Here is an 8811-nt window from a genome sequence, read left to right as displayed (position 1 = left end):
GGCTCCCCATTTCACCTGCCTTCATATCCAGCCTCTGCACATTCCTGTGGGCAAGAGGAAAGGGGGCAGGTGAAGGAGGATTGGAGTAAGCCATGGATATTAGGCTCTGCTCTGCGTACGTACCCCCTCCCAGCCTAAATTGATTGGGCTGAGCAGGAGTTGGGGCAGGAAGGGGGAGGTACATACTACCAAGACACTTCCTAGACCTTTGAAGGGACATCTTTACTGTTTCTAATTTCTTGTTATTATCAGCAATATCGTAGTGAATATCTCTATACATGTGTTTTCCTCAAAACCTTTATTATTTCTGTTACAGGCTATGGAGTGAGACTCTTCATCTTTCCCCAGCAAGCAATCAGGACTCACACCTGAGTCAGAAAAAACATGAAGTTCTTCAGCAGGTAGCTTTTGAGATGACTCTCAATGATGCTTACCTGCTGCCATGCTCGGCCTCACTAGTCTCCTCCCCTGGAGTGTGAGCTGGGCCTCGTGACTTGCTTCTAATAAATGGACTCCTTATGGGCAGGAGTGGGGAGTGTACTTTTCCCCATAAGATCCAGCCCTGTGCCTGGCTCTCAATAAATGTTTGGTGAGTGACATCAGATGTGAGAGGTGAGGGACAAGGTGGCCTTCCTGTGGGTCTGGCCACACTGTCACTCCTTGGGTTAGTCCAATGGTCTTTGAACAAGGGCATAATGTGTGGCCAGGGATAACCTAAGACTTTCCAAAAGATATGTGGACACAAGTAGTTTTAAGGAAATCTATTTCTAGATTTTCAACTTCCACGTCTATTTTTCCTAAAACAGGTCTGCCTGAAACATCTCCTGGTTAAGGCTCCTCCTGTAGGTTCTCCACTCCCACTTCCTCCTCACAGTCCTGCTTCACAAAAGATAAGGATTCCTTTCACCCTCCCTGAGCCTTAATTCCTATGGTGCATAGTTCCCAGCTGATTAAAACTTCCAGGGTATCAAACAAAGGGACAATTTAAGATATTTTTTATTTAACAATCTCACCTCTTCCATTCCCTGACCACTGTCAAAGGATGCAGCCTTTCTGTGGGAGAATCCCATAAAAGCAAAGCAAAGACAGTGCCCAGAACAAATATCAAGCTAATAGCACCTTATTTCCTACAGGTGACAAGCTCGTGGCAAGCCTCTGTGCCTTATTTTCCACTCTGCCAGAAATAGAATTCATAAGTGAGACTGTCTCCAGGACGCATGTCAACATATTTATTTGAATGAACAAATGAAGTCTTATTTTTTTTTCAGATTGAGTCTGATTTGGTTATTTGGTTTGACAGTGAGTTTTGGCTTAACTAATTAAGTTAAATGGTGGACAAAATCCATAAATTGAATGAGCTAAATATGCAGCTGTGTGTGTGTGTATGAGTGTGTGTGTGTGTGTTTGTAAGATGAATTTTTTATTTAAAAGACTTGGTATTAGCAAGATATGTTAAGATTAACAACATTTTTTCTTTTCTGAACCCTTTCAGAGTATATTGGGTTAAACAAAGCACTTTAATGTGAAAAAGTGCAGGATGCAATCAATAGTCCTCCATAAGTGATAGTAGAGTTTTTTTTTGATATACTTTCTAGCAACTGAGAAACTTGAATGAGTGCAATGACCAAGAATAAATTTCCCCAGGTAGTTGATTCTCCATTCTTTGCATTCAGCTAAATTGATGGAGGATCTAATTAAACTGTCAGCTGATAGATCATTAAAAATAATTTTTGATGATAGATTACCATATGATTTTGGCATATAACTGGGAAGGGGTTCAAAGAATCAAGTCTCACTGCTATGACAAAACTCTTTTTATTCTCATCATATTTCTATGGACACATTTTCTCAGGTGCATCTATAAGAAAGGAAAAATAGCAACGGAATTGAAGCTAAACAGTGTCTCATTCTAACAATAAGTAATGTTTATTCATGGATAGAGAAGTGAGCGTAAAAGAAATCCTTCCCATGTCACTAAAAGATGCATTTTCCACAGTATGGAGGTTCCTCATAAAATTAAAAATAGAACTTCCATATGATCCAGTAATTCCACTACTAGGTATTTACCCAAATGATACAAAACCACTAATTCGGAAAGACCTCTGCACCTGTGTTTATTGTAGCATTATTTACTAGTAGCCAAATTATAGAAGCAGCCCACTGTCCATCAACTGATGAATGGATGAAGAAAATGTGGCATATATAGACAGTGGACTATTACTCAGCCATAAAAAAGAATGAAATCTTCTGTTTGCAACAACATGGATGGACCTAGAGGGTATAATGCTAAGCGAAATAAGTCAGAGAAAGACAAATATCAAATGATTTCATTCGTATGTGGACTTTAAGAAACAAAACAAATGAACAAAGGAAAAGGAGAGACAAACCAAAAACCAGACTCTTAATTATAGACAACAAACTGATGGTTACCAGAGGGGTGGTGAGTGGGGGGTGTGGGTGAAATAGGTGATGGGGATTAAGGTACATTTATCATGATGAGCACTAAGTAACATAGAGAATTGTTGCATCACTGTATTGTACACCTGACGCTAATACAGTATTGTATATTAACTGTCCCGAAATTAAAGTAAAAAAGATGCATTTTCAGTATCATGGTATTTTTGTTAAATATTTATTAAAATTCATATTATATTTATAGTATTTTGATTAATTGTATAATAAACACTATTTTGATGGATAATCTAGAAACTTTTTTTAACACCTGGAGCTTATGATCCCAGGAGATTTTTAAAGTTAACTTCAATATATACACATATTTTTATTTCAGAGTATGATAAGCATTAAAATAGGATGAAAATCTCTGGCGGAATTGGGATGAAAATGCAGATTCAAGGAGAAATATGAACAATATAAGATTTCTGTTGATAAAGAAGAGCCTGTTAGGTATTTTTTAAACAGCTGATGGTGAGTATCAAATTGCTATGCTATTTATATGTCATTGGATACATTTAAAAGAGTCATGTTACAGTTTTGTAGCTGGCAGATTTTCAATATGCAGACATTGCACCCTTTGGGATCACTACTGAAATTTGCAAGGCAACTATTTAGCTGTCAATGCACCCATGCTGCCTCTCAGACTTGGCCTAGCCCTTCTCCTTAGCTAGAACAATCTCCCTATCCTGGCCAGTATAACATGGGCATGGAGGGTCTGAGACTGGGGTGGCCTGGCCAAGTACAGGGCTCAGGAGGGGGCACACAGTGACAGTCGGGGAATCAGAGCTTTCCCTTGCTGTCCTGACCCCACCACTCTCCAAAAGCCAAGTAGAGGGAAGTCCCACACCTCCCCTTAGGGACTGTGTCCTCAGAGCTGAGGATAGCAACAGGCTGTGGCCATGTAGACAAAGGATTCCCCAGACTTTTAGGCCACAAACCCCTCTAGAGTCCTCTGGCTTAATTAGCGATGCTTGGCTTCCTATAGGAAAGTGGGCACAGGGGCCTGGGCTGCACACTCCCGCCTACTACCCACTTCACAGCTCGCCCTTCTCCCCAGCAAGCCTTGGGTAAGCACTCTGGAGAGAGAGGGGACCAAAGCTCCCAGGCTGAAGGAGGAGACAGTTCCCACAAAGAGGCAGAGAGGGGATACCAGAATCCTCCTGCCCTTGTCCTCATTCTAAAAGAAGGACTGTATGCTCTTAACTTTTTCTTTACATTCATAATTCAAGAGAATTGATGCTTTAAAGGACCCAGGGCCTGAAATATTTATAATGTTCCTTGAGGACCTGCGACAACAGAAGAGAACCACCTATATAAATAGCAAGGCCATCATAAAGGAACCAAAATGTTTGGCAAAGGCAATCCAGGAAGACTTCCTAGAGAAGTGAGATATTCAAACGACTTTTTTTTTTTTTTTAAGATTTATTTATTCTAGAGACAGCACAAGTGGGAGGGGCAGAGGGAGAGAGAGAATCTCAAGCAGATTCCCCGCTGAGCACAGAGCCAGACGCCAGGCTCTATCCCCTGACCCTGAGATCACGACCTGAGCTGAAACCAAGACTCAGACGCTCAACAGACTGCGCCACCCAGGCGTCCCTTGAAACACCTTTTTAAAGGATATTTGGAGGCTACTAAGCAACAATTCCAATGTTTATTGCCTCCCAGAATGTTCTCTCAGTGGTGAGGAGTTGTAACATTGAAAATACCAGCGATCAGCTGGAGACAGATAAACTGGAGTCTGGGGGAGGGGAGCGGGGGGGGGGGAAGGGGGGGAGTGGAAGGAGAGAACAAAATCCTTTCACAAATGCAATAACACTGCCCTGCTTCATTTCATTACCAGAGATGAACAGGGCTTATAAATGACGACATTACAAGCTGAAACGTGACCCCCTGGGAGAGAGTACGGGCTGCCTTAGTGTTTGTAGATCTGCTCCCTGCCTGCTGTCCACAGGGATCTACGTGAGCTCAGAGAACCAATAAGCAGGAGCACCTTCCACTGAGATGCAACGATGCTTCAGCTGTAAAGGGCGCAACCCGGCGCGGCACTGAGCCTAGTTGGGCTGCCCTGGCCTGGGGAACCAGCCACAGCTCAGTGACCCGGCCAAGGGGGACAGCCAGGCCCACTGCTCAGTCCTTGGGTGAGGAGCGCACAGAGCAGCGGGCAGCACCCACTGACTTCGTAACCCAGTGTGACCAGTCCCTTCCAGGCCCTCTTGGCTCCAGCCTAACTGGATTGCCTGCCCTTGCCCTGTGCCTCCCTGCCCTGTGTTCTCCAGTCCAGGCCACTTCCTTCCCTTAAAGGCCCTTTGTTTGCATATCCCCTTGTCTACTTTCTACTAGTCCCACCTCTCGGCTCCTCCTCGGAAAGGCTTCTCTGATTCCCCCTCAACTGAACCAGCCCTTGATCACCCTGTCATCCTCTGTGCTGCCACCCCGGAGCCCCTGATCTGCAGTTCTCTCATGAAATGGATCCCTTTCTACCTTGCATTATGGTTATTTCTATGGTTTGATTTCCTCTCCCGGCCTAGGGCAAGAATTATCAGCCCGTCTCACTTGAACTCCATGAAGCTGGGCTGAGTACGTCCTGGGTGCCAGGCAGTGCACAGGGGTGCATTCATGAGGGAGGGACACAGAACCCTGCAGCCAGGCCTTCATGTCCCAGTAGGAGAGGAGAGGTCAAGCGCAGCTCAGAGCAATGGCCCTCTAAGGCCAAGCTCAACGCTCTTCCTATAGCTTTAGCCCAGAAGGCGGCTGAGTTCCAGATGGTTGGAAATGATTTCTCTTTAACCAAATGCAGATCAGCCTGTGATGGTCCAGGTAGCAATGGCTGAAAGGCAGTCCAGCAAATACTCAGTCACTGGGTATGGGCTTCTGGGGAATGGTGAGTATACCCTCGGTCATGATACTTTATTGATCTGGAGTCCCAGGAGGGACTCTGGAGCCAAGATTCCTCTGGGCCCTAGCTGAGCACAGGGAGAACATTCAGTTTACATCCAGCAGGTGGTTCCTAACTTTCTGAGAAGCTAATGAAAGTTCTGGATGTTCTTCCCAGAAGTGCACAGACACATGCATGTGTTCTTTGGCACACAGTTTCAGGGGATTCACCTACTTTTGAAAACCCTTCCATGGATCCCTGAATCAACTTTGATGTAAACAGTGGGTCCTTTGGTGTGGTTGCTATGGAACGATGGGCAAAACCTATATACCCTCAGGGAAAGGTGCTCAGAAAATATCTGCTGAATTAATGATCTTGAATTTGACCAGGCTAAGATCCCTACTTGTGTTCACCGATCACTATTTCTTCTACTATCTGATAGAGCCAGAGCCCACCCAGTGTTCAGGTGGAAAAGGCAGCCTTCCGTGTGGTGACATATGTGGGGTTCAGGGAATGCCTTGCCCCTGAAAAGCATCTTTCTCTGACAAACTCTGCCATGAACACAGTCATTAACACAGCATCCCTTTGAAGCAAGGGGTCAGAGTGACTGGGTATACGGAACTCCTCTCCTCCTCTTTCAGGGAGGAGCCTGGGGTTGAAGACGGATTTGTAGGGCGTTTCTTCCTTTTAGAAGGGGGCTCAGCAGACAAAGATAAGGTGCATTGTTCCTGCAGAGACTTTCTAACCTCAGCTCTGCCTCCCTCAAGGGCAATATTCCAACTATGAAGAGACCTTGAGAACTATTTCAAAATCAAAACACCACCCATATGATCTGACAATCCAGAAACAAAAAAATACCCTGGAAAATCTTTTGTGAGTAAGTTAATGAGAACTGCCAAGAATGCTCAGCCCCTGGGAAGTTTGAATGTATCCAAGCAGGAAAGACCTTTGCAGAAGAGGGGTGGAGGGATGAGTATTCATTGGGTGTCAACTATGTGCTGGGTGGTTTCCACATATTATCTCATTTAAGCTTCACAATATTGGGAGAAGAAAGTATCATTTTCCCCAATTACAAGTGAGGAAACAGGCAAGTGAGCCCAAAGTTATGCAGTTAGTAAGAACCCAGATTCAAACTCAGGCTGTCAGTTCTCAAAGCCCACAAGCTTCCCGCTGTACAGTAGATAGTAAGTATTTTGTTTTGTTTTAGGACAGAACACAGATCAGGCCTATGATCACTTCAACTCAGAAATAAGGGACCATCTGGAGAGACCAAGGTTGTCCTGAATTACATCAACTTTAAAATTTGGAGGAGGGGCCAGAACCCCACTATTTCCCCTGGAATAAGTTCTGGGTTTGCTTCATGATCATGAGAACTAATCACTTTTCTTTTTCAACATACGTACCCAGCAGACCTTAGGATCCTTGTGAAATGTGAACATGGGAAGATCTTCCCCGATGGCCCAAGTCCAAAGCTCCAGAGGCCGGGTAGAAGCAATGACACACAACTCCACAAGATGCCAGGTTGTGGGGCCCAGCAGAGCCCAAGAAGGCTGACCCCTGTCTCCAGGTAACTATGACCAGGGACTCACCTGTCCATATACTTCACTGCACCAGAAAATGACTAACCTGGGAAAATACTCATTGTTGACCACGTTCACTATTTCAAAAAAATTTTGTTTCTTTGTTGAAAGTATCTTTCTTTATTTTACCTCCTTGGCATTTCCTGTTGTTTCTGTGAACAAGCACACTCCCATAAATGTCATCGTCATCATTATCGCCATCATAATGGCCAAGATCCAGGAATTCATTTGCAGTCTAAAAAGCATTTTCCTACAAAATGTAAATCATGATTATGAGCCATAACCAAGACTTTGTAAGACAGTCAGTGTTGAGATAAATGTAATTTTTTTCTTCGGTAATAAGCAACTTTGGGCGCATTTATTAATTTTCATGCCTAGATTTTCCTCTTCTATCTCTCACAGATACATTTATTTTCAACTAGACGTTTTTGAATAAATCTCTGGCCCAATTAGGCAGAGAAATAAGGACCAAGCAGGGTATCTACATGCAAATAAATATTTTTGTGCACCGATATTTGCAAACTGATGACTTTTGAAGTCTAGATTTTTCGGACAAAAATCATTTGGATATCATTAAAGAAAAAAAAAAAAAAGCCTAAAACTTTTTTCCATTTAATAGAGGGCATTGCCAAATATTTTTGGCACCTCAAGTTGTCTTGTTGTTAATCAACTATTATTATAGGGGTTTGCTCCAGAACAATGTTCTAAAAGCTCTTTATCTTGTTACATAAGCAGAATGGCATTCCAAAATCTCATTTTTTAAAAGGCATTAGTCACCAGTATAACAAAACACATGTTCTGTACCAATAAAATTTAATGTTCAAATAAAAAATGCTTGTTTACATGCATTTTTATATGCCGGCCTGTATTAAAGAGAACATGTTTTCCTTAGGTCAGTGGACACTCCCTCCTATTTCTCTGTCTAATGAGAAGCCAACCCATCTCCTTGTCATCGCCCCTGGAGAGGAGGCAGAGATCCAACAGGGGAGGAGCAGATTTGGTAGTTAGGACTTTGTGACTTGAAGCTGAACGGTAGCTCTCCTCCCCTACCCGCCGACTGAGTCTGGGCTGAGAACGGTTTCTACAGGCGGGTCACTGTTGCAATGAGCTGCTGTCATTCAAACCCAACAGTTGTGGACCCTGCGAGAGGGTCCCTCCTCTCTTCATCACCAATAGAGAATCAGACATCAGAATCTTATACTATAACAAGAACAATGACGGAAGGTGCAGTTTTTAAAAACATTTCCTTTTATTCTCAAGTCTAGAGGATGCATCCATCAATACGACTTCTTGCTAAATTCATTAACCTTTGTTTCATCCAAAATAAGTAAATCCTATGAGGTAGGGCAATGGTTCACCTCAAGCCACTATAACTCTATTTGGTATCTTTAGGCTAAAATTTTTCCTTCAAACTAATTTAAATTTTCTAATTGAAGTTTATGGCCTAGAAGCATCTGATTTTTCCCTGTGTTACTGGGTTTGATGTATTTCTTTTATTTAAAATATTTTATTTATTTATTTGAGAGAGAGCGAAAGAGAGAGCACACAATCAGGAAGAGGGGGAGAGGCAGAGGGAGAAGCAGACTCCCCGCTGAGTGGGGAGCCCGCCATGGGGTGGGGAGCCCAATGCGGGCCTCGGTCCCGGGACCCTGGGATCATGACCTGAGCCCAAGGCAAACGCTTAACCAACTGAGCCACCCAGGCACCCCGGGGTTTGATGTATTTCTTACATGCATTCAGAATCACATAGCATAACACTGTAAATGTAACACCATGTCATTCGTAGACTTCTCTTACATGCTTTGCAACCATGGGAGAGGGTATCACAGTTAAGGATGGAGTTTCTCATAGGTAATTCCGGTTCTATAAACAAAAATATGTATTGTCTAAGGGGAATATTTT

General features: G+C 43.3%; 1 long non-coding RNA gene across 1 annotated transcript; it reads left to right on the top strand.

The window, feature by feature from the left end:
- Window positions 1-318: 318 nt before the first annotated feature.
- LOC118008179 lies at window positions 319-6893 on the top strand. Its single transcript, XR_004678604.1, has 3 exons — window positions 319-401; window positions 2789-2925; window positions 6737-6893. It is a non-coding gene; the product is annotated as an uncharacterized LOC118008179 (long non-coding RNA).
- Window positions 6894-8811: the final 1918 nt, after the last annotated feature.

The sequence above is a fragment of the Mirounga leonina genome, unplaced genomic scaffold (genome assembly GCF_011800145.1).
Source record: "Mirounga leonina isolate KUSES-001 unplaced genomic scaffold, KU_Mleo_1.0 Mir_125, whole genome shotgun sequence".
In the NCBI taxonomy this organism is placed as follows: domain Eukaryota; kingdom Metazoa; phylum Chordata; class Mammalia; order Carnivora; family Phocidae; genus Mirounga; species Mirounga leonina.
The sequence above is the reverse complement of the archived record's forward strand: the minus strand, read 5'-3'. Positions and strand labels throughout refer to the sequence as shown.